Here is a 27,435-nt window from a genome sequence, read left to right as displayed (position 1 = left end):
TTTGTTTAGAGGTGGGGAAGATGTCGGATAAAGAGGCATTCAAGGAAACGAAGAAACCGACAGGCTGTCAAAAATAGGCCTTATAATCGTTATAACTGCCTTAGAAGACGTTTTACAAGAAAATGCTCACCTTATTCTGAATATTACCTGGATATATTGAAAATGTGGTGACGTCTCGCAGTGCTGAATAATATCTTTGGTTTTATCATGCATGTTTATTGCATCCTTGACCGGTTTCGGACTTTTATCTATTATCAGATTAATCAATTTGGTGTAGAGCTTACGACTTCTCTCACATTATTCTTGCTGACTGAGTGAAGGAGTTTAAATGTTGTGATATACGAGTATGTTATTCAAAATGTTTTAGAGTATTTTAATTCATTAACATAATTAGACCTGTCGTTTGTCATCGTAACTTAAAAACGGAAAATAGCAGAACGTCCAAATTTGATTAAGTTTCGTTAAACTTCCGCCAGGGGATTCGACAGTAAGTTTTTGTTTAAAAGAAAGTGCTGCATTTTGGGCTGGATTAGTTATTTGGCGCTTTTATTTAGCTTACATGGGGTTTACATTAAATTATGAGTAGTCTATTCCTGGGTTTAAGAGCAGGTTATGTGGCTAACGAGCAAGCGGACAAATTGGCCTAGTAAAGTCTTTGAAACATTATATGAGCCCTGTTCTCTTCTAGATATTAGGCTGCGAATGAAATCAGTCTTTCAAACTTCGAGTTCTGGTGGCGCAGGAGAATTCATTTGAGAAACCCCTTTGCCTAAATTTACAGCAGAACAACTTAATCAGAGCCGAATGGCTTTAATAGTTTAATGTTGGGGTCTGCAGAGCTTCGTGACTGGGCACTGCTGGTACTCTAAAGATTTGAAAAATAACTTGAAAAAGAGTTATGAAGTGACGAAGAATCCCAAATCTCGAATAATTATCCTAGGTCCTCTTCTTTACTCCTTACATACAGTAGACATACCTCAACATCCAAATACCTTTCTTTCCACCTTTGCTGACGATACTGCAATCTTATCTCCTCATTCCGATCCTCTTATCGCTACATGAGCTCTACAAACACACATCAACCACTTACAGGACTGACTTTTCAAATGGAGAATCAAAACTAACGTTACGAAGTCAAAGTTTACCAGTATTTACTGTCAGACGGAAAATCCTACCTCCTATCATCTTAAACCAAACTCCTATACCAACTGTGGACAAAGTACGCTACCTTGGACTGCACCTAGACAAACGGTTGACATGGAATCCCCATACTAGACTGAAAAGACAAGAAACTAACCAATGCTACAAACTTCTCATATATCAACTGTTACTGCAACCTATTTGGTCATACGGCATCAAAGTATGGGGATCGACTAAACGTTCCAACTCACTACGTCTCCAGACATTACAGTCAAAAATACGAAACCTCGTACTTCGAAACTTCTTAACGCTCCGTTCTATGTATCTAACCTCACTATCCATAATGACCTCAAAATCCCTTTCATTACAGATCTTGCTAACACTCGTTTTCTCAAATTTCATTTCTCTACAGCAGCTCATCCTAACCCTCTCATAGAATACCTATCTTCCTCCACATTACCTCCAAGGAGATTGAAGAGAAGATGGCCTCGTGATCTTCTCTCATCGTGAGAGCAAAGCACGTTACTGGAGTGGCATCTCCACTCATGATTTTCTTTTATTTTTCTTTTACCATACTTGCTTGTTTCAACAACTGTTGCAGTGGTAAATTCCAATTAAAGATTACAAAAAAAAAAAACTATCTCCCTCAAAAATAATTTTGTCAATTTCCATTTATTTACTTTTGATTAAGAAGCATAATCAGAAATAAGGTAAAGAATTGCATAATCTTTAATTATAGTAATCGAGAATCCTTGAAAATTTGCGTCATCTTGTTAATGAAATTAATTTAAAACGAGTTTTAAAGCTATTATTATTTTAGAAACAAAATTATTGAATGGCATGGCGCGAACTGTGTATGCCTCTGTTTGAGTTAGTGATAGACAAGTGAGTGATTAGAAGTGGCCCATTAACTTAAGAGAATATAATAGAGTATGTGTCTATTTGTCCGTTAGAAACATGGCAGCATTCAGCGATGGCAACTTGAATAAAACGAGCAGAGAATAGGGAACTGGTTTACTCCTGGAAATTAGCTTTGTTTATCGGCTCATTTCGTAACGAACTGCTCTGAATTAAACAATCAGTTGTAAAAGGTTAACGGGAATTTGCGATGGAGGGGAGGCACACTTATAAGTTGAAGTATCTCAACAGAAAGTACTTATCTGGTAAGTACTTAATATATATTTAACTCGTAACTTTCATTTAAATCGTTTATTTGAATTCAGCACTTGGTGCGCTAAGTTATTTCTTAGTTACATTACAACTATAATGATTAACGATCATTTTAATTAAAATAGGTTTTAATAAGATCCGTTTCGACCGGGAATGTCTTGTTTTAAAAAACAAGGTTCAGATCATCAGTCTTTGTCCCAGTTAATTTAAAAGAATTAAAGAATTTAAAGAATTTAAAGAATTTTAAAGAATTTAAAGAATTAACACTATTAGCAAAATTTGGTAAAATATAAATGACAGAATACAATTTTCAGCCTGCCTGGCACATCTTCACCTGTAGAAAGGATATTATCATCTTCAATAATTACTAACAATGTGGTATGAAGAATGAAGTAGAATGGATGAATCAACAATACTAACTTTCTTGCTGAGCTAACTAAGTTGTAGTGAATTATTTGACGCAATTCAAAATTAATGATTTCCTGTTTTTTTTTTAAAAAAAAGTTCAAGGTTAGTGAGTGATAAATAAAGACAAAATTTTAGCTCAGTTAATTGGACCAAAATCCGACTCTGTCCAACATAATATGGTCCTGTTCAGAGTAAACTTTTCCCCAAGAAATACCTTTAATTTTCTAGGCATTTTATTTGGACATTATCAAATTTCTTTATAAATATAAGTGTTGCCCTGTCCAATAAAGACTGTTATGAAGGGTACTTTCTAGTTCTCTGTGGATTTTACCATTCCGTTTGAACGAAAAAGGCTCCAAAAGCGATTTTTGGCAGCACTTAAGTTTGGAAAATTTGCAGCTTATTCATTGCAGTCTTCTTAGCCGCTATGCTTAAGGAGTAAGCGTAAGTTAGTATCAGTATATGTAGATGGGCATAAGAGACTAGAGCATTGTGGTTTCAGAGGAGCCTGATCTGGTTGATCAGAGCATAGAGCTGCCTAAGAGTTTGATAGATCTGTCTTAATTTCAGTGTAATGAGCGAAGCCCAGCTTAGTAACTAAAAATTATTATTACAAAATTATTGCTTTTTTTTGTAACTAATTCCGCTAATTGGCCTTTTCAGTTGTAGCCATATAGCATACTAGGAGTTGTTTGCTACTTTTTGTTTTGAAAAATCTCTCGAATTGTCTCGCTTTGAGAAAAAAGTTAGGGTAAGACTTGTACTATTTATTGTCTTCAGTCCACTGATGGAAAGCAGACATTCGTGCCGAAACCTTTGGCTTATTGAGAAGGCAAGTTTTTAAGACGTTCACCTAATTACCAGAATTCAAAACACTTAAATAATTCTGTTATAACTAAATTAGTCAATCAGCTAATCAAGTAATTTACATTTATTTTCCAGTATTTTTGTGTTCAATAGCTATTTTGAGCTCTCTTAAGCAAGCAAGAATCCTAGATCTTACAACTGTCTTTTTAAATCTTTCTGGAAATTCTAGCTATTAGATTCAAAATCCTTCTTAGTACTTCTTGCTTCTGTGCTCTAATTACTTGCTTAATTGTTGCCTTCACTTGTATAGAACCTTTTAAAAAAGCTTTCGTAACTCCATCACTTTATTAATGGGATTAATGCGGATTAATCTTTTCCATCCTCTAGATAGATATATTCCGATTATATAATCGATGGGTTTAGTGTTTGGCTTATTATATAGCACTTCTGAATAGAATTGCTAGAGTAACATGATCAATAGTCTCGAAATTAATACTGGTAGAAGGTACAGAAGGTCTGTAGTATGAAATAGTTGAATACAAGTTAGACAGCTTAAAGAAGTGAGCTCATTAACATATTTGGAAGCAATCTATCGCCTCACCGTAGGGGGAATCAGCCAGAAAACAATATCTAGAGAATGTTTTTAGCATGCTCCTACTGCTAGAACTGTTTTTTTTAGGACCCGGAAAGGAGTATTTGCAGATCGATGATTTAGTTTACGTAACAATTTTCGATGATACTACTCTAACTCCCTTACTAATACCAACTTTATTAGTATTAATACCTGTCGTCGACAGTAAATAAATTTATTTTGAAAGACATGAAAATAGAACAAACTATGTAAATTCATTTAACAATCAAGAATGGTAAGCAAAAGATGTAAGTCTATAAGGGAAAGCACAAGTACTCCTCAATACAACAAACGAATATACAACTAGGAAGTTAGTCGTTACGGAGGACTAAGGGAAAAAAAAGGACAATAAGGAGGGTGCCCTCTGGGCAAATCTTACAGGTTGCGGACATGAATGTTAAGAGGGTTTGTGTCACATTGTCAAGGGCGAACTGTCTTCTAGGTACTGTCTAAAACTACCTGACTTGAATCTTCCTTCAGTTCTTCTACTTATTTAAACAAGATGTGGATCTTAGTAGCAGTGTGGGTATATGATCAAGAAGGCAGTAGACAGCTTGTGTCTCTCAAGCCACTTTTACAATTGAATACGTTCAACAAGAGGTTTTTAAGTTTGATGGCAATTTATTCAAAGTACTGGTTTTTGCTGACTTATTTACCTTTTTTTTAGCAGTGCTTGTCATCAAAGTGCTTTACAATCAATATCTACCACCTTAAACGCTCAAAATAGGCACTGTAATGTGGTGGCTCCCGAGTCAGTGACCTTACATTTTAGCGAGGAAAAGAAGCAGCTTGGTACTTATCTGTGGACCTAGCCCTTCATGGGTACCCTGTCATGAGACAGCCCCATCATGCTTACACAATTTCTAGTTATTATTTTGGAGAGCCGAATACTTGAATTTTGATATGTAAATATTGTGCTTTTCACAACCTGCCGCTTTGTTCCCCTAGAAATGTGCGCAGACACTAAAATACTTTTCAAAACTGTAACAAAGATAAGATAAGATAAGATAATAGATGGGGCGGGACCCACGCCCCGGCATCGCAGCCACAAAAGACTTATTGTGCCAGCCCCTTCTTAGTTCTAGTAAGCGAACCCTCCTCTGCTAAAGAGGCTGAAGACTTTCCCTACTAGTTCTTTTTGCGCTACTATCTCCTTCGGCCTCAGCGTTTCAAAGGTTTCATAGCGCAAACGCTCGATTGCCACGCAATCGAACAGCAGGTGAGAGGACGTTTCCTCCACTTCCTGACAAAATCTGCACAATGGCTCCGAGCTAATAAGCCCGACACCTTGCGCAGATGCTTTCTGAACCTACCGTGCCCCGTGATTAGGCCTGCAATCAGAGTAATCTGTTTTCTACCGAAACACAGGGTCTCTTTGGTTCTTTGCTTACACAGCCAAGGCATCATGGTCTTGCTGTGTTTAACCCCAGGATACATCACCCAGTTCTTTTCGTGCTCCCTCCAGTTCCAATTTCTGAGAGCCGCACGAACCGAACCCCTGGTGATCCCCAGGACAGGCTCCGGACCGATGAAAGGAGTGTTAGCTCCATTCCTGGCCAGATGATCAGCTTTTTCATTCCCTTCAATACCCACATGAGCCGGCACCCATTCTAACCGAACTTTGTTGTGCCGCACCAGTAGTTCTAGGGCCTTTCTGCATTCCCAGACCAGGGAAGTGGTCATTCTGAAGGATACAAGAGCCTTCAGTGCAGCCTGGCTGTCCGAAAAGATACGAATCTCCCTATTTCTAGGTTCCATCCGCAGGTTTTCCTCAGCACATATTTTAATAGCAAAAACCTCGGCCTGGAAGACTGTGGCGTATCTCCCAAGAGATCTCTCAATGAGTACCTCGGGTTTAACCCCATACACTCCAGACCCAGTTAACTGTAACAGAAGAATAATGAAACTCTGGAATACATATATTTGGCGTAATTATAAAATAAGTAATAATTGTTTTCGATCACATTGTACATTTGTTTTCAGATTTTTGGTAGATTCACCTTTGAGTTCCCAAAAAGTATGCCAAAATTACGTTGAGTCTATTGAAAACTTGATTTCAAAAATCACGAGTATGTTCTCACGTGACGGTTAGAGAAATAGAAGATTCTAGCACTATTAAATTATTCCCCTACTTTTTGTAAGCTTCGAAACAGATGTGCGTTATTATTGTGCTGTACAGTCCGTTGAGAAGAGAAAAATTAATGATATTATGAACCGAATCAGTGGGTGAATGAACTACAGCATTCAGAACGATTGTTCATAGCAACGTGACTCACACTGTAAGGGGAGTATCTATTCTTTGTAGTTCAGTGGGTTAGAGGAATTAATTCTCACCATCTAGAGGAGAATATTCTGTGAAGATGTTTTAGTATAATTATGTGCATGAGTATAGTTTTTTGAGAGCGATTTTGTACGCGTGCGCTGGTTTTAATACTATCTGTTTCACATGACCTTCCATTTAATCTTGCCATTTTGATTTAGCGCACCCTAACTTGGACATTCTGTTACAGTTAATCTAGTTACTACTTTCAGAAATCCCATCATTGGAACTCTACAGGCGTAAACAGTGGCGTTCTACTGTTACTTGGTCCGTATCATGTGTGCAAAACAATGGCTCCTCATTAGTCACTTGTAACATGCAGAAAAACGAATTAGTAATAAAACTTAAATCTCAATGGCCAAATCCTAAGATTTAAAATTTATTTATTGGTTAAATTACACCAGCGCTAGATACACTGTTAGTAACAATGACAATAACTGACACCACTACAAACTCACTAATTGAGAGGAGAAGTTACCCAGTGATAACACTCCCTAAGTCGTCTCCGAGGATTAGCTACTCTCTTCAGAAGAAAGAAAATCGCGAGGCCACTGGGCGTTTTAATCGTCAGGGAGGATGATCTGGATGGCTATGAGATGATAAATGGTGGACAAGAAGATTGGAACGAGACTGTGAGTTCAGATGAAAACTTTTATAGCGAGTTCGTGCGAATAGGCCCTACAAACGGAATTTCCAAGTCTGTGTAGATAGTTAGATTTGAAACGTAAAATGGAGCGTTAACGATAGTGCGGAGAATTTTAGACTGAACAGATTGAATTCGTTGAAGATTGAAGCGTTTCGCTGAACCCCACAGTTCAATATCGTTCGTCCAGGCGGGTTTTAGTGTAGAATCGTAAATCAGTCGTTTGATATTAAGTGATTTGAACGTTGGTCTAGTAGACTTTTAAGTAGTCGATAACGCCTGTTAACTTCAGTTCGTTTAAGTCTTGTGCGTGGGTTCCAAGTCAGTCTTTTGTCTAAATAAAGCCCAAGATAACGGACAACATTGGCAGCAGGAATTGGAATTGAGTCATAGAAGATCTGGGGTAAGAGCGATGCAGCGGAGAGTGCAAGCGATGTTTTGAGATTTAGTTTCATTCAAGTGAGGAGCTTATGTAGCTGTGTCATCTGCATAAGTTAGAAGGGCAGATTGAGGATGGATTGGTATGACTGCTGTAAAAGCAAAAATTAAATTTCAGTACACTTTAACTTAGAAGCGATAGGAGAATCAGTTTATTAGAAATTCTGGTAAGTTACTCGTACTGAACTGAAAACGATAAGATTATTGATGAATGAAAACCTTTCGTTCCGATTCTATTCTTCTATTTATTTTATTTTCTATTAGAATTTTATTCCCTTTTGGTCTTATTCAGCTTATTTTTATTATTATTTTTCGTTAAATTTTGTACTAAGATTCATGTATTACAAAATTCATTAACTAAGGGCCTACAGTGGTTTAACATTTATTCCTTGCAATTATTCAATCCATTATAATCTTTTGGTACATTTTTTTAAATTAGTAACATGTAAGGTATTACTTAGCTCATACCTGCGAAAACTAATTGGTGCCCTTGTCTATACATTCAGGAAATGAGAAGGGTTGGAAATTTTAATTTCCTAAAGAGCTGGGCGCGGCCATAAACTGAGACATGAAAGAAGATACCTGGTCTTGGCCTGGGCAAGTGAGTTTAGCGTCTGCCCTGATATTGGCATGGCGAAATACGAGAGAAGAAAAGTAATGGTTTGACAGTGGGCTAGGTAATATAAGGGGCTTGCTCACATGTAAATTACTTTTGACGCTCTAGCTGCGTACATTGCATCACAATTCGGCTGGATTCCTGCCTTCAAACGCACAACAGCTCAGCAACTTGGCTACTAATGAATTTATACTTTTACACCCCTTTTTATGGGTCTGTCTTAAAGAGGCGGCCCTAGTATAGTGTGCAGCATTTCAAAATTAAATACGAAAGAAAAGAGAATGAGAAGGCGGTGAAAAATAATTAGGGGCGTGCCTTGGAGGCCGTCCAATTTCGCCGCCAACTGGCTATATTGAACTTGTTAATAGCTGCGCTATATAATTTTGTTGAAGTAATTATACAAGTATTTCTGGAAGGTTGTAAAAAAGTGGATATATAGTCAGGTGGTCTAATTTTTGGAGGGTGCTAGGGCTGTAACTGTCTTATTGTTCCATATCTACCTTGAGAAAGAAATTTCGAACTTTCATTGGCCTTCAAAAGATTCCCCTTTAATTTTAATATCTTTCTCCAAAATTAGTAAACTAATTTGGTTAAATAAAAGACCAATCTTACTATGTAAAAGATATATTACCGCTCCTTAGAGTTGTTGTTCGTGGCTACGGTGTGAGTGACGAGAAACAAAGTTTGAAATGCATCCTATATCTCAGAAATTGCACTCACTCTCTGAAGGCTCTGTCTCTACATTGCAGTGTACATTTCAAGCATTGCTGCGATATTTTTAAGATTGCCTGTGAAGGTTAAAAAAAGATTTTAATATTATTTTATATTGGTAAATGTGGATTCTAAATTCTAAAATAACCATTTTTAATATAGATATTATAATTCCAAGGTTTAGTCAAAAACATTTTCATTTCATTTACTACCCTTGTGCTTATAAAAAGTAAAAAAAGGTACTCAAGATCATCTATTTCATGAAGACAAAACCAATTTTAAAAATATGTAATTTCTAACCTACTTACTAGGTTCAAATTTGACTCTTGAACTCATATAAAAATATTTTAGACCTCAATTAAATATAAACAAAATGTCCGCCGTGAATCATCGTAAATTACAAATCTGTTATATTTTCTTATAAGTGGTTAAAAATGATCTTTACGTCATAATTTTTTAATTATGAAGAATATTAAATGCATTTGTTTGATGAATATGTGATTGGCTTTGTTGCAACTTATTAAACGTAAAAACATTACTTCTAGCAGGCCTCAGATGTAGAATAAAATTTCACCATTTATGTGAATTTTCAAAAATACCTGTAATTCGCTCTATTCCATTTGATAAATTCCAGATAGAAGATGTGACAGCAGCTTCGTTCAGGAAATAACTCTCTGAAATTTAGCATCTGTTAAATTCAATGAAATGTTCTATCAAAACAGGCGATACACTAATGCTGTGGTCACAATATCGCTAAAATTTCATAAAGATGTTTAATAGGAGTGAGTTCTGCAATAAATTCTAATCGATTATGGATTTCAAGACATGTTCTCGCAGTGAATGAGAAGGTGGCGCAACTATTCCTGAAGGCTAAACGACCATCCTAACCCCTACACAATAGACCTTGGGGACTCTACCATCGACCCTGCTTTACCACAACCACCACGAAACCTTTCCTCAACTCGTGAACCTGGAGACAGAACTTCAGCGGGCTGATTCACGATCCCATGGTACCATTTCTTAGAGACTCTGTCTCCTATTTTAAGGCCTAGAATGGTCACTGGCCTAGCCTTGCCCAGCTCATGACTTACGGTTTCTCCTCATCTTCCTGGTGTCAGCTTGGGCTTACTACACCATTCCAGGTGAGACGGTTTTTCGTACACGTCCCCTATTAGTCGCCTCTTACGACAGGCAGGGGATATCGTGGGACTATTCTCACCCGGTCACACACAGAGTGGATTTCAAGACAGTGTGAATCTGATTCAGTACGCTTAAGAACAGTGCAAACACAAGTGCTTGTATTACAATTCACCAATCAGAGAATTTTCTAGGCCGCTAAAAATCAATGAGAAGGTTGTCAAAGAGACGAAGAAGCAGTAAAAGGCCCAGCCTATACTCTAGACTTCGTCCAGAGCTGTAGGAATTGCTGCCGATGCTCACAAACCTAAAAAATTCCCGTCGTAGTTATGGAAATCCTAATCATCTTGTCAACTCTTAAGGACAAAGTAATGGAGGTCACATGAGATTCCGTACCTCAAGCGAGGTGCTGATCGATGGTAAATGCTCATTGAACTGCTCGAGAGAAATGCTTTTATTGGCACAGAAAATAAAAGTTGAACTAAATCGTAGCAACAAACTAAATAGTCTTATTATTAAGATATTTTTGTAAACATCACTTTCTTGCTTACAATTTCTTCACTAGTTACTTGATTGTATTGTTATCAATGAGTTTTTACTTCGTCCAACTCCAATTGTTATGAATTCCAAAGTTTTCAACTTAAGATGCTTTCCTCCGCATGCGCATGTTTTACTGATGGTTTCATCAATTTGCCAAGAAAATGTTACATCCATTTACAAGTTTTCTACGAAAGAAATCAATAAAAACAGTTTAGGATGTTGGTAATAAATCCAAAAACACGATCCAAATTAGAGAAAAGAAACATACTGTGACGTCATTATCCAGCCGTACCCATCCTTCCACCCATTTAAAGTTTTATCCCATTATTTTATTTAGAATTTTTGCTCCAAGTTATATGAAATACAATTTGCGACGTACACAATCTCTAGATGAGTTTTGCAGAGGGAATTAGAGAGCCAGGGCCAATTACATTTCTACCCTAGGACTATCTCTACATGGAATGTCCACCAGTATATTCCCTAGGGTCAGATCTTTTCGCCCAGATAAACAGTTCCTGCATAGTTACTCCCTTTGTGTACTCAAAACTCATACAAACTTTATATATATATTTAACCCTACGTAACCCTGATTGTTCCTGCTCTTTCTTAGAACACCCTACTTCCACCATCACAAGATATGTTATATGTATATATATACGAGTATATATATACATAATATGGAATTTTAATTTACTCCCTAACCTACCTAATGTCGCCATGATATTTTGCATATCTATATTATTCTCAGTTTTTTGTTGTTTGTTAATATTATTACTTTTCTCTCCTATTATAATTAAATGGACCATATTGTAATGTTTAGATTATTTCTTTATTCAGATATTTTTTACCCACAATTTGCCATATTACAATTATTACTGTTTGTTAGGTCAATGGCTTTTTCATTGATGTCCGTAAGTCTTTCTTTTTTCCTGTATGTAACAGAATCAATTTGTTGTTGATACTATCCAACTGATAGACTGTGTTTGATAAGGAGGTTTGCGTAAGTTGTGTCTGTAAGAGCGGATGTGTACTTTGTATCTGTCTTGGATCTTTCTCCCGCTCTGGTCAATAAAGGTGCTATCATAGTCTTGACAAACTAGTTTGTAAATACCAATGTTGTCAGAAGGGTTGTCACTTTCGATTTGTGTTCTGTTTCCCAGCTTGTGGTTGGTCCTAAGCGCGGTTTTGAGGCCTAGTTTCATGGAAAGGTTACATAGTTTGCTTGTCTCGTTTCCGATGTAAGTAAAAGTGGCGAATATGTTGGGTTTGTTTGTTTGAACTTAGTAATTTATTAATAATTTTGGCAGTATAACTGTTATTTGTGGCTATTGTGTGAATGATGTTGATTTCTCACTCATGGTTGGTCAGTAGAAGAGGTTCAGTTTTCAATCTGTCAGGTGTCTGAGATCGACTAGTTCATGTTGAATAGGATGTTGGTTATAACAGTGTCAGTAGGCTTTCTGAATATTCCGAATTCCTAGTTGCGGTCTCTTGTAGTAACTGAGTTCAGTTTCCTAGTTCTTATATTCATTAAATTTGGGCGATGTCTGTTTAGTTAAGAAAATAATTTACATATGTCTACATGTAGTTTAAGAATGAGTAAAATAAAATTTGGCAGGAAGAAGAAGAAGTGGCTGGGGAATTATTGCAATCGTAAATAGCCTAATTATTCTAGATATCCTAATATTTATCTATCATTAGTTATACGAGGTCTGTAAATTAAGTAATGAGACTGATTTTTTTAAATTTTTTTATTCAAAAAGAATGACCCTTTTTAGAAGTTTTTTAAGAACCTCTCGGTAAAAGTGTTGATTGACCGTTTGACCTTGAGGTAGAAACTTCGAAAAAAGGTCTTTCGTGTGAGACCAAACATAAAGAACAAGTGGGTGTTGCATCACGATAATGCTCCTTGTCACACAGCAATTTCAATAAACGAGTTTTTGGCCAGTAAAAACATTCCCTTGGCTCCTCAGCCTCCTTATTCACCTGACTTGAGTCCTTATGACTTTTTTTCTCTTCCCGAAGTTGAAAAATCACCTCAAGGGAACTCATTTTGGTACAGTCGGAAAACATTCAAACGGCTGTAACCGACCAGCTGAAGGCTATTCCAGTATCGGAGTTCGAGCACTGCTATGAGGAGTGGAAGAAACGTCTCCAACGCTGTGTGGCTTCAGAAGGAAGTTATTTTGAAGGTGACAATATAGAATTGTAATTCTCATTACTTAATTTAGAGAACTCGTATTTAAAGTTGTTCAAATGATGGAACCCAAACATTCTATCCAAACGATACAAAAATCTCCTAAACAAAAACTTATAGTTTAATAAGTTAATAATAATAATAATAATAATAATAATAATAATAATATACTTTTATTGAAATAGAAAAGAAAATGAACAAAGATTCTTGAATACAAAGTATGTACGGCTTGGAATAAATTCCGTCAGCCGGAGGTTGGGGTTACACAAAATATCAAATATATATATATACTTATTAACAAATAAAACAAGATAAGAATACTTAAAATCAAAAAGTGCCAAAAAAATAAAATAAAATAATTTAACTACAATGAAGAATAAAACAAGAAAAAACAAAAATATGCAATATTCCAGCAATTTAATAATTAAATTCTTGGACAAGGAAATATCGGTACTGCCATGCACGACTAGCAAATATAATTAAATTTTTATTAAAAGAGTTTAGTAAAGTGATCATCTCAGCCTCAGAAAAGGTAGACACACCCAGATACCTTGTTCGAAATTCTGACAGTATGAGACACACTGCCAAAAAATGCATAATATCCTCCCTAACTTTCAAATTACATAAAGAGCAGAGTTCAATTTGCCTTTCGACCCAAGGAGTACAGTTTAAAAACAACAACTCTCCTCTCAATTTAAAAAACCAGCAAAGATCTTTTAATGGGTAAGAGTTGGCCTGGGAATCTCGCTCAAAAGAAAAAAGATTTAATGAGAAGTTTAATTTTTTATAGAACAAAAACTTTGTCGACGATCTGGCTTTTTCTACACACTCCTCCCGATGCGCCAGCCTAACAGTATCCAACAGAACAGGCAACTGACCACTCCATAGATGCATATTCTCAACTGAGGGGAAGAAACCAGTAGAATATTTGTCAAAAAGATTGATCCAGTGTTCAAACCAGAATACTTTACGTTTAATTACTTCCAATGCAAGTATTCTAGGAAGACGGTACTCAGGTAGATTCAAAACTTTTAGACAATATTTGAAATGCAGGCTCAGGGTAAACACCTCCAACAAGTCCACACCAGTCTCTAAATACAATATAAAAATGGAACTCATTTTGGGGCAGTCGAAAACATTCAAACGGCTGTAACCGACCAGCTGAAGGCTATTCCAGTATCGGAGTTCGAGCACTGCTATGAGGAGTGGAAGAAACGACTCCAGCGCTGTGTGGCTTCATAAGGAAGTTATTTAGAAGGTGACAATATAGAATTGTAATTCTCATTACTTAATTTAGAGAACTCGTATTTAAAGTTGTTCAAATGATGGAACACAAAACATTCTATCCAAAAGATACAAAAATCTCCTAAACAAAAACTTATAGTTTAATAAGTGAAGTATAAGGGTTGATTAAACACTAAAAGGTACACAAATCAGCAAGTACCCAACATTTCATTCATACTTCAGCTTGTAATTTCAGCCATTTTGAAACGTAAGGCCAAAATTATGTTTTATTCAAATTTTCCCCTTCTCCTTAAACATGCTTCTCTACGAGTTGTTCTCGAGTAACGAGTGCAAGGAAGGAAGTAAGTCGTTAGATTTAATCTGTTGAGCGTATTACGCTCAATATGCTGATCATCACAAAATCAATACAATGTCGATCGACTATGCAGTTCCATTAGTTAATAAAATGTTTGCATTTCTATTAGAAAGTGATAAGTTTGGGCACATATGTTCCAGTAGGTGAAGCTAACAAATGAATGAACTCAATCATCATTTAGAATCGATATTAGTTAATAATCAAGGAAATTTGTAATTGTCACCGATATATTCTATAATATTAATGTGAAAATATTATCAAAATTAATGTGCACACAGAAGTTGTTGGCAACTAGAGAGTGTTCTCTTGGAGGGCTCCGGAAATGATGCGGAATGTAGAAGGGAAATGTTGAGCTCGACGATATTGCTATCTAATTAGAGTGTACACTTCACGTACATATGTGCACCACCAATTTTAATATCCATGTCTGCCATCATTTTTAACGCGTAGAGAGTGAGCTATGAAAACGCTGCAGTAACCCGTCCAGTTTCCAAACGAGACTCGTCCCATGAAAAATCGTTCGACTACTGGTGCCAACATTAAACTAATGCATACATGAATCTGTATCGAACCGACGCCTTCTCCCAGCCCCTCCTCTCTATCAACCGCTCTGCATGCTCGCTCAATGCACCCTTCTTTATGCTATCAGAGTTTTTAATATCTTTCTGCTCTTGTGAAAAATGGAAAAGGATTATTGAGTTTTGTGCTTTTTTATTTTTTTTTTAGCCGAACAGTAACGCAATTTCAATAGTAATGTTGTCGCTATTTATCTAACAGCTTCAGCAGCAATATGCTCTTTATGCAGAATATTCTAGGGAGTTCATAAGAGGAAAATTCGCAAGCTAAATATCCTTATATTTTAGAAATTACTTTTATTGTTTTGGCGTAAGGCCAGAACTGAAAACTCACTTTTAAAACTAATAAACAAATTAAAGAATTAAGAATGATAGTTTTGGTTTTCGACCGTTGTCCATTGATGATTTTGGGGAATATTGCAACGAACAGCAACAGAAAAAAAAGGAACATATTATGAATGATCCACATTTAACAACAACAAAAATCCATCAACTTTAGGACAGACAACAACCTTTCAGATTTCTACAATAACATTCTTCATGGTGTCCATGAACAGATAAGACAGAAGACACATCAACCCTTTAATGATGTAAAATATTACATTGTAAATTAGCCCTGAAGATGGCCCTAGTCCCTAGGTCGAAAGCTCGGCACTAGAGTAATAAAAAAATATGACTGAAATTGGGAGTTATTTTTTTCATCCTATAACCATTTCAAAAACATTGCACTTGAAGCACTAAGAGGTTTTGTTTTTGTATGTCCACTTGCCAAATTCTACAGCCCAAAAAAGGAACAATACAAAAATGCATCCTGACTTTTCAAAAAGTCTCTTACTAGATTTAAATTTAAACTATTAACTTTATAAACAAGGAAGTGAAACTGTTGTCGTAACAATTTGACAAACTTTCTCACGGATCTAATAATATATCATGGACAGTAAAAAAATGTATCACAACATATGTTCAACATGTGACTAATGATTTGTGAAATGTCAAATATACTGAAGAGAACTAAAATTTAGAATGTAACAATACAATAAGAGTAAAAGAAATCTATAAAAGTAAAGTATAAATCAGTGATAAAATATGAGTAGAAATGTCATTTTGATTAATTAATATGATCAAAATTTGATGACAGATGTTTCTTTCTACAAAATTTGGTTGTACGCATCTGTATTTATTTTTCTCTCTCAACTATTCAAATTAAAATGCGAAACACGGGCCAATGACAGCTACGACATATTCTGTACGCGGATTACGGATATTTATTGTCAGCCACCTCATGAAACAATCAGCGTAAAACATTCAAAACATGTGTTATGAATCACAACGCAGATCTTATAAACCAATTCTCTTATTTGTGAGAAATTTTCTTCGACTCCTCGTTAATTCTAAATTTGAACCAAAGTATTGTAATTAATTCACGACAAAATTATATAATAGCAAGATCTAACTTCTTATTGCAAGTCCCTTCAGAGGAAAAGCTTAAATATCCCCTCCACAAATCAAATTTTGTTTCTACAAGTTTTCATTGTTCTACGGAATATACAGGATGATCCATTTAAAACGCACCAATCGCTAATAACTTTTTAGGAAAGCGAAAATCCGGTAAAACCCATTAAATGAACTGTGGGTTTTTTTTGGTCTAGTTTTTAAATTTTTCACCCCCTGATGCTGTATCTTCTTTTTTGGCGGAGATAGGGCCAAAAATCCAATTGAGGTTTCATAAGGACCACAGGTTTTGACAATGATTGAGAAAACTATATAAAAAAATTAGAAAAATTGACGTTGTCCCCGTTTCAATATCTGTAACATTTGTCGAGATATTTAAGATCAAAGTTACAATTTTATCTATTCGTGGTTTTCAATATTAATTTACCACCAAAAATACACCAATTTTAGGAGGTCCTCTGGCTGCGAAAAATGTTATCTGTGACGCAAAGAACAAAAATAATAATAATAATTAAAGATTTTAAAAAAATGTAGTGTAATGTATTGGTTGTGGGAGAATCAGGATAAATTTGTATTATCATCAAATAAAAGCAACCATCAACATCATGTTAATGTACCCCTGTATTGCAAGACTTCTTGACCTATAATTACGGTAAGAATATCTTGCCAAGGAGGGGCCGGTGTTTGTCTAGTGGTCAAGAGCGTGGCTTTGTAAGTGGAAGATCACCAGTTCGAATTTCGCGTATGACTACATTTAATTAAAAAAAAAAAAAAAAGTATTACGTTGTATTAAGTATTATGAATGACTGCATACGCGGGATTCGAACTGGGATAAATCAGAGCAGATTTGAATGAATTCTGTATATTGCTAGCTACTCTGCAAAATGATCCAGAGCTTAAGCTTCAGCTTCGAAACTATGAAATATTTTTTGGAAGGGAAATAAGTCTAGATAAAGTTATTATTAAAAAAAATTACTGTAATTCGAATTTTACATTAACACTAGTTTACAATTATTAGTTCTTTGGTTCTTACCAATTATTTCACCTTGCTGTATTGAAATGATTGGAGAAGATACCAGTAATTCAATTATTACTTAAATTATTTTAAAATCATTGGGGATCACCCTCTAAAAGATTATATTACTGAAAAAGATGCCAACGTCTTTCTTTAAGCTTTACATGTTAACTAAATAATAGTCAATCAAATTTTATATGGAACACTTTCTTTTGAAACTAAATTTTTGGAGAATTCAGGAGTGGCATTAATTAGAGAGATTGAGAGGGAGAATAAAAGCGAATGCACTTTTTGCATTCATGAGAAATGTGTAATTAACTCTCGATTCCGTAAGCTAAGGAGAATTAGTTAATATTTAATTTTAGAGAATTGAAAAAGGGAGTGAAAAATGTTAATTCTGTTTGAAGTGAAGTTTGAGCGGACCACAATAATATTTTATAAATAATTGCATCGAAATCAAACTGCAGCTTTGCATTATTTCCTCGCTAACTCAGTAACATGGAAATTACTATCAATGCAAACTTGTCAAAGTTAATGACATCCAATCCGTACATACAATTGATATGTTTACGTTTCAGTTTCATGTTAATTATCTTTTCGATACAAGTTTATAACTACATTCGCATGTTAGTATTAACAAAAATTGTGTACAAATATTGTAGATGAGATGATCAAGAAACACTATTTGATTTTAATCCAGCTCACATGTATATATATGTGGAATTTGGACTAGTGGAACAGTTTAATAGCGAGCAACATGTCAATATTGGATTATTTACTATGCACGAGCAGTGAGCATTGGATCGGGAATATTGGAGGGGTTGTAGGGAGATCTCTCCCCCCCCATCAACATTAAAGGAGGAGAAGAGCGAAGGGTAATGTTTGGTACCTTTGGCTGAACCACGTTGATGCATACATTAGGATTTGCAGTTGCAATGTGTTGCACTCACACTCTTGCAACCATTGCTCCATAAACCATCCCCACCCTCCTTGGCCTTCCTAAACATATAATACAACATCCACCGTGCTGGGCAACATCCACCCTTGTTATCTCTTGGCTGGTCGTTGTAGCACTGCCTAGACCCGTCAGCACAACGCGTGTTCATTCATTGCCTCACTGATTAGTGTCAGTTTGGTTTGATGAGATTTGCGCCCTCGGGTAAATGCGGTTCTGACTCTATATACACACATACACAGTGTCCATCGGTCATTTCTAGTCTACAACGTACGCACACATTAACACTGAGTACATTCACGTTAAACATTTCATTTACTCTCATTAAGTTTAAAGTGTCATTTAGCGGCAGAAGTGGTGGCCGAGGGACGGCTAGACGGTGAGGTGGTGAATTAATTGCAATCTGTCCGCGGAAGCAGTTGGAGCGCGTTTAATATATTAATTATAATTTGTACTAAATTAAATTATAATTAGCTAAAACTTCATCAACAGTAGTGTTCATTACTGATACAGCTGCATACATTCAAGTGTACCCAAATTAACTGCACTTGCTAATAAAAGAAAAACAAAGTTCTGGTGTCAACACTTGACTCGACTTGCTCTTGCAAAGCTCTAATTTAGTTTTTTTTTTTTGTCTTTTAACTTCAAATTATAGAAACATATTGATGTATAGATGATAAAACCACACAATTTACTGAAAAGGCACGCTCAAAATACTTTCTACCCTTGTAAAAAATAAATTCAACTTTATAAACTATATCAGTTTCAAAGAAAAGGTTATGTCCCAACATGGAAAGCACCCACTTCGCTCTAAAATAGTAATAGATGATAAACCACTGGAACAGCTCTCGTATTTTAATTATTTGGGTTGTGAGGTTAGCTTTCATCCAGATGATGATATACAAAATAAAGTAAATAAATTTCAATCTATCTGTGGTGTAATAAACAGAACACTTAAAATTACGCACGACAAAATTATGTAGATAGCAAGACCTAACTTCCTATTGTTAGTTCCTTCAGAGGAAAGCTTAAATATCCCCTCCACAAATCAATTTTCTTTCTACAAGTTTTCATTGTTCTTGTTGAGTATACAGGGTGATACATTTAAAACGCACCAATCGCTAATAACGTTTTAGTAAAGCGGAAATCCGGAAAAACCCATTAAATAAACTGTTTTTTTTTGGTCTAGTTTTTAAATTTTTTGCCCCGATGCTGTAACTTCAATTTTGGCGGAGTTACGGCTAAAAAACAGATTGGGGTTTCATAAGGACCACTGGTTTTGACAATGATTAAGAAAACTACAGAAAAATGAGGTTAACCCCGTATCGATATCCCTAATACTTGTTGAGATATTTGAGATCAAAGTTACAATTTTATCAATTCGTGATCGGTTTTAAACATTAATTTTCCAACAGAAATACACGTTTTGGTAGGTCCTTTGACTGCAAAAAAAATTTATTGGTGACGCAAAGAACAAAAATAATAACAATAATTGAAGATTTTAAAAAATTTAGGGTCTTCTGTCAAGGTAAAGCCCAAGGTAGCGGACTACGTTGACTACTGCTAAAGGAACAAGATTGTAAAAGACAGGAGGAAGAGTGATGCGTCGAAGAGTGAAGGTAATGTTTTGAGATTTTGTTTCGTTCAGTTTGATAGCCCCATTTTTTGAACCATTTTTCTAAGGAAGTGAGGTGAGACTGAAGGTTTCTATGAGCTATTAATGGATCTTTGTTATTAGATAAGATGGCAGAATCATCAGCATAGGTGAGAAGCGTAGTTTGAGGATGAGTGAGTTTGTTTGAGGAGTAGATTGTGTACAGAATGGGGCCTAGTATGCTGCCTTGCGGAACTCCAGCGTCAGCATAGCTGAATGGAGAAAGAATAGTGCCTACCTTCACTCTAAAAAGTCTGTCAGTCAAGTGTGATTTCAAAATGAGGAAATAGGTGGCTGGAAGGATGCTCTTGAGCTTCCAGAGAAGTCCAGTGTGCCACACCCGATCGTAAGCCTGCTTCACATCAAGGAACGCTCCAGAACAACACTCCTTCGTATAATCCTTAAAAACAAACTATGACTGTTGAAAATTTGCATTTAAATAGGTTGTGAATCTTTCGTGATTAGGTAAGTGTAGAAGAAGCCTACGCTGACCAGGATGGCATTAAGGTTTGGCTGGACTGAGACGAAAAGAGCCGTGGACGGACGTGTAAAGGATATAAATAAAAAAAGAAAAAATCCTGCAGGAATTAACACGAATCAATTTGCCGTAATTCTATACAGAAATAGGGTCGCCTTTTCCCCTTAGAGCAGAACGTTTCAAGTGGTCTGAGTTTGGCGATAGTGCCACCCATTTATCACTCCTGGTCCAAGGGCTGTTACAGACCAACAACCTAGCGGTATGTACAAAGTGCTGGGTGTACGGTAAAGCACTGAACACAGAGTTAGTCCCCAGCAATTGGATACGAGGGGTTGCAAAATAATAATAGTAAAAAAAAAAAGACCAAGTGCTATAATCGGATGAGCATGAATAACATTGTACACTAAAAGAGCATAGGCACAGGGCATTTTGGCTCCTCTGAGAGGCATTCATCAGCCTCATTATCAGCGCTGATAATTATATGGATCCCAAGGCAAAAACTAGTGTGTGGTCGGCGCTGCAATATTATAAATCAACTTACCCTATCTGCTTGCAGTATCTCTTATCTTCCCATATTCAGCTACTGCAGCAATTAATAAGATGTCACTCGTATAAAACTAACAATTTATTCTTCTTCGACCTTATATTACTAGCCTCGAATTTATGACATTAATCAGACTATCCTCATAGGTAATAAACAAAAAATATAAATCAATATTTCCCAGTACGTAGTAATTTTTTCTCTATAAATGTTGAATTAGCAACCCTATGCAAATAATATTGGAAATCGGAGGGTCTGTATCGAACAATACGCCAAATTTTTGAATGTTGGCAACACTGATATCATATTTTTCGAAATTATTGAATTGGGGTTATGACTTTATGGAGAAGCTTCGACTTGATCGTATGTTGTTTCTTGCTGGAGGCTGTTTCAAAAAAATTGTTTTTGTTCCACCAATTTACGCCCGGAGCTTTTTTTCAGTGCACTCTTCAGAGCCTTCGGACAATGTTCTCTCATTACAGGCTGTAAGAAGCTTGTAGAAAGAGAAAATCTAAGGGCCAAAAGCTGGATTCGAACCCAGGATCTCAGAGTAGGTACACTGTACACTAACCTTTCCATTATTATCATTATTAAATATTAATTATAGCTTTTTTACAGAAGCCAAATGATAAACTGAGGTTGATAAATCAGGATGAAGAAAACGTTTTCCTAATTTTTTTAATTTAGATATCTCTTTGAATTACCGTGGTTAATTTAATCATTGATTCAAGGAATGTTGAAGCATTTTGCATGCTTATGTAGCGATACCAGTACCTCCTGAAGGAGTGTTAAAGACAAAACTAATACTTAGCAACATTTCCTTCGACTTCGAAAATCACAGTAAGGGAGGTAGACTTAAGAAAATTGTTTAATTACCATTACAAGAGTTATGTTCTGTTTTTAGTAATTATTTTTTTTAGAAAAATAATGAGCAACATTACTTCAATTAAGCATGAATGAAATGATGGGTACCTGCTGATTTGTGTACCTTTTGGCATTTAATCAACCCTTATACTTAACTTTTTAAACTGTAAGTTTTTGTTAAGAAGTCTTGGATTATGAGTGGTCGAGTTCCATATTTAATCTCTTGAACTACATAACGGAAATAAGAGCACCTACCTTTCTGTCAAAGGTTTCAAGTCCTCTTGAGAGGAAAGTGAATAAAGTTATTCTTCAAGAAATTTGCGTTAATTGCCTCTTCACACTTGAAGAAAACGGATAATATTGATTTGTTCTTGGTTAACTCTATTTTCAATATGGGAATTGTTCATTAGCACCAACCGATTATGCAGTACACCATTCTACCACTGAATTCACAGATTTTGCTGCAAATTTATTTCTTAACATATGACCTTTTCCTTTCCTAAAAGTGCAAGGCAAAATGGATGATTCAGAAGTAGTTGGTTAGTAGCAAATTGAGTGGTATGTTTGTACCGCCAACTAGTCGTGGGTGGCTAAAACTATTTTGAAAGACTATTATCGTCTGATAGTTGATGGAATTATTGATTTCATTATTTCAAACTTGCTCAATCTTAAGGTTATACAGGATCAGGACCTCAATGAAATCAACGAGGCAATCAATCGCTTTGATCCTCTAGCTTCTAACTTCAGGATTGTCAGTGCAAACGATGAACTACTACAAACATCAATACAATGCTGGTATCATGACTTTAAGAACGACTCTCTTTCGCAGAAATAAGCGAACAAAGTGAAGTTGCAGTTAAGTACTGTATTAACTTGGCTAATGTTAAACTGCAGAGTTATTCAGTTAGTTAAAATTAAATAATTCTTTTCTAATTTCCAGATAAATTTAAAGTTATTTTTAAATTTGACCGAACTGGGTGAACTACCTGAGATCTCCGTTCTGTTTAATATTTGAACCTCGTAATATGATCAACTTAAAAGACATTATCTCATATTACATCAAAAACTTTTCGTTAGCTATGAAATTTGAGTGTATAGAATATCCAATTAATTCTAGTTCATTGATGCAACAAAATACAGTTTAACTATTTTGTATTATATATATTTTTTTCACTATTTTTTAATATAAAAATAGCTACTTTACTAAAACTGTAACTTCAAGAATGCTGTATTCATTGGTTATAAACTTTTTCAGAATCTACTTCATACCAAAAAAGTAAACGACCGAACAGCATCTCAAAAATGAAATGACTTGGTAAAATTTGGCTAAACTTTTCATTAAAATTTTTTAGACTTTATTAGATGTCACCAGACCTTATGCTGGCCAGTTTATTCATAACTTTTTTGTTATAATAATGATAATATATGTATACAGGGTGAACCAGTAAGTATTGTCCACAGGCCTACTGTCTGTAGTACATCTAAGGTGGAGTTCAATGTCGTATTGGCCAACTTCATATTTTTCACTGTTCTTGAGTGACGTCACTTTAATTTTTTTTTCTAAAATCAATACTTTTTTTTGAAATAAAAATGTTATTTCTCAGAAAGTTTTAGTCCGAATTCGATTCTGATGACACGGTTAGAAAGACAGATAAATTTTCTAAAAATTGATACCATTTCGAAGCATAAATTATTCTCCAAACAGCCTTAATCTTCCTCAGGAAACTGGGAAAATTTTATTATTATTAATCTTTATTGTACAAAAGTTAAACTTTTTTACAAGAGTTTGTCACTATCATCTAGATTATAATAACATAATGGTTTTACACACAACCTTTAAATTGAAATTAAATTTAAAGAGAAACAAAAAAGATTTTACATATCAATTTATGGAAAGGAAATTTACTTTGAAATGAACTTAAAACATACTTGAGATTACTGAAAATGTAATACTAAAAAGTAAAAAAAATAATAATATGAAAATAAGAAGCTAATAGTATCATGAGGTTGATTATGATAAATTATTACAATAATAATGTTTGCAATGATTTAAATAAATATAATAAATATACATTTAAGTAAAAATAAAAATTATATCACTTCTTTTAGTTACCAAAACTTATCAAAATTCCTTGGTAAAATAAAAATAAATTATTTAACTTTTCTTTTGGTTACCGTAATATTGTTTGTAGTAATTAAACTTGAACAGATCGGAAAACAATATAGTTATTAATTTAACAATTATTTGTTTTTTAATCTAAGTTATTAATGAGTTATTAATAAAGAATTAATTAAGTATTGAGAATGTTTGAGCGAATTTTTATAACATTTAAAAAGTACTGATAAACAGAACTGACGGAGTTTTGTGAGGTCATGAGAAGAATATCGGAGCTGTAGTCTTTCAGATAAAGATCTCTCAGTGGTTGATAAGCTGGACATTGCCAAAGTACATGAAGAAGGGTTTCGGCTTCTTGGCAGCCACACACGTGACATTCTTCGGTACAGTCTATGGCACAGTTGAAATGTTTTGTAAAGATTTTGATTTCTTTTGCACTGGCTAGTCGGAGCTGACATGCTAAACGAATTTTATCGAAGCTCATATTAAAATGTAAATAATTAAAAGAGGGGTATAACTGAGAGAAATCTTCATTGTAGGAAGATATATTGGCTCTGTTGATATCTATCTGTGTCCTTCTTTCCACCAACGCCTCAACGATTTCAGATCTATATTGCATGATAAGAAAAGGATCTTGAGAGTTGAAAATTTCTGTTCTATTTATGGAGTAAAACAATTGCTTGATCTGGGTGATCCAATTAGTTTTCAAGTTGGGGTGTAGTGAATCCAGAATTAAGAGGCGATTATAGCATATTCTTGGATATCTATCCGATGGCATTAATAACAATTTTATTAGCCAATTAATTGTCCTGGAGAATACTTGGTAGTGTAGAACATAATCTTGAGTTTCTAGGCGGATGAAATGGTGAGGAGTAGACAGTGGTAGGCGTAATATAGATTTGTAGAACCTTGGTGGTACTGCTTCTATTTTATCCAGGTAAGGTAGCGACCATACTTCTGCACTATATAATAGTATGGAGAGGATAATGGAGTGTAGTAGTTTCTGGGAGACTGGCCAAGAGTTTGCTGACGTTTTGTTGATTACAGCTTTTGCGGAACCAAAAGCGGAAAAACTTTTAGATATTTGAGCGTCTGCAGATTGTTTGAAGAGTCCAGTACTTGAAAACGTAAAACCTAGGTAGACAAAAGATTTTTTAATTTCTATTGGTTGATCATAGATGAAGAATTGTGAATGTTTTTTCTGGTGCGGGCTCTTATGGAAAATTACAATCTTGGTCTTATTCACATTAACTGTTAGACCATTAATTTCACAGTATGACTGAAGAACATTTATCTTTTTTTGCAAGTCTATGGGGCTGTCTGCTAGTAAGACTAAATCGTCTGCGTAGGCAAGCATAATCACATCGTTAATACTATCAATAGAGACTCCTATAACTGGGAAAATAAAAGTAATAAATTTTTAAGAAAACTCATTAGGCCCTTATGTGATCATTATCAGACCTAGGTGCTGGCATTTTTAATAAAAGTTTCCTTGTTTAATGGGCTTACAAACGGTATATCATTTTCCAGGATTCCTTTTATCTTCGTATGAGAAATTACGTTTTTTTTTTAACAAGAAAACGTGTTCACGAGCACTCAACATAAATAACACACAGTTAATAACAAATAAATTATTCAACAATAATTATTCTTTTTAATTTTATCTTTTATAGAAAAAGAGAAAAAAAATTGACAAAGTTGGGTGTTTTTCAATGTTACACTTTTTCGTGCAGTTTTTGACGATTAACCCTTATGAAATTGCCCTACCTGTCCACCTGTCCTCTTCAACACAGTAATCCTCTTTCTTGTACAGAACTAGTGGACTACCTACGGGTTCTTCATAGACAAACGACTCACGTGGAACCTACACACTAGACTTAAAAGACAAGCAATGACAAAACGTGCGAAACTGCTTTACAGACTTCTTGGACGACGCTCCAAATTACCCATTGAACTCAAACTCTTAATGTACAACAAAATTCTCAAACCTATGTGGACTTACGGACTAGAGCTGTGGGGTTCAGCCAAACCTACAAACGTACGGGCAGTACAGACATTTTCGTCAAAACTCCTTCGACAGATAGCTGTCGCTCCTTTCTACGGTGACTAACCTCACTCTTCACAACGACCTCAACATTCCCTTCATAGACCAACTCGCCAAGTTCCGCACTACTCTCTCGACTGGCTCGAATCCTCTTGTACTGTCTTTCGCTTCCTCTGACATCCCTAATACTCCTCGCCGACTGAATCGCCAGTGGCCCCGCGACTTCCTTGTAGTCTGAAGGCCTAAATCATTATTCTCCTATCTCCGCTGGGTAGTTTCTCTCCTCCTGCTCTCCTCTCGCACCAGTTCATCATACTCTTCATATTTACTGATTGTATACAATGTATACAGATTGTAAATTACAAAATAAATTAGAAAAAAAAAATCACAAGTAAAAATGTTCATAAAATAAAGAAATTAAGGCAGTTTATTTAAACAAGTTTTTTTTTTTTGTAAAGCTAGCCCAATTTAAAATCTCTCACAATTTAAAATAGCCTAGAACGCAAAATGTGGGACACTCTAGGGACACCTCTGGTCTTTAAAATTGTGAAAATCCAATTTAGACAACATTATTTCTTCTTCAACACTAAGACACGTTAAATTTAGACTTAAATCTAAACGAGAATTAAACTCATGGCTATAAATTAAAAAGAAAGAGAATAATTTATTTGCCCTCAAACACATTCCTAATTTTTGCTGACGATTTATTTTATTTTTTGTCTTTATCCTGGAATTGGAGCTGGAATAGAATAAATGATTGTGATTAGAAGTGAATTGGTTGATTTTGATCTCGGATTAGAAGCGTGAGAGATCTGTCTGTGATTGTAAATAGCCAAAACAGGACAGTAAAACGGGGAAAAAATTGCCATTCCAACCAATTGGGAGACAGAGGGGTTTGCCAGGGTTTAACTTTTTTCTTTTTTTTTAAGCTCCCCGAACCCTGGGCATTTACCTACAGAACAATTTATATTTTAGTCAGGATTAAAACCACGTTTGCAATTTAAACGCAATTGAAGGTGCAGGCTTAAAAAAAGAAAAAAGAAAAAAAAAGTACAGTTCAAAGTATAACGTATAACGAGTTTAGGTTTTATTGAGTGAACACACGCAGCAACAGTATTCCAATGATGCAGTGCCAGTGTATGTCTGTGTAGTATGTGCAAACAGGATGGGTGTTGAAGGTAGGCTAGCGGGGCTTGTATAAAGCTCTGATTAAAGGCAAGTACTTTGGATATGCCAGAGCTTGCAGTAACCGTGCAAAAAGGGATTGGAAGAGGAGTAGGAGAGAGAGAGTTTTCGATGAGAATCGAGCAGTCGGGGCAGTGTGTGGAGGTTGCACATAATCTGTATTGCACATGCACGTGGTTATTAGTCAGTCAACAGATC

The 27,435-nt window shown here is 35.4% G+C and overlaps 1 long non-coding RNA gene across 2 annotated transcripts; it reads left to right on the top strand.

Moving 5' to 3' along the window:
- Positions 1-1,995: 1,995 nt before the first annotated feature.
- LOC141450985 (uncharacterized) lies at positions 1,996-24,093 on the top strand. 2 transcript variants are annotated; one of them, XR_012456475.1, is made up of 4 exons: positions 1,996-2,303; positions 19,870-19,974; positions 20,094-22,747; positions 22,833-24,093. It is a non-coding gene; the product is annotated as an uncharacterized lncRNA (long non-coding RNA). The 2 variants fall into 2 exon arrangements; XR_012456474.1 differs by having other exon boundaries at positions 19,870-22,747.
- Positions 24,094-27,435: the final 3,342 nt, after the last annotated feature.

The sequence above is a fragment of the Rhodnius prolixus genome, unplaced genomic scaffold, assembly GCF_049639745.1.
Source record: "Rhodnius prolixus isolate KJV_2025 unplaced genomic scaffold, Rpr scaffold_8, whole genome shotgun sequence".
NCBI classification, from domain to species: domain Eukaryota; kingdom Metazoa; phylum Arthropoda; class Insecta; order Hemiptera; family Reduviidae; genus Rhodnius; species Rhodnius prolixus.
Note: the sequence above shows the minus strand (reverse complement) of the source record. Positions and strands in the feature narration are given on the sequence as shown.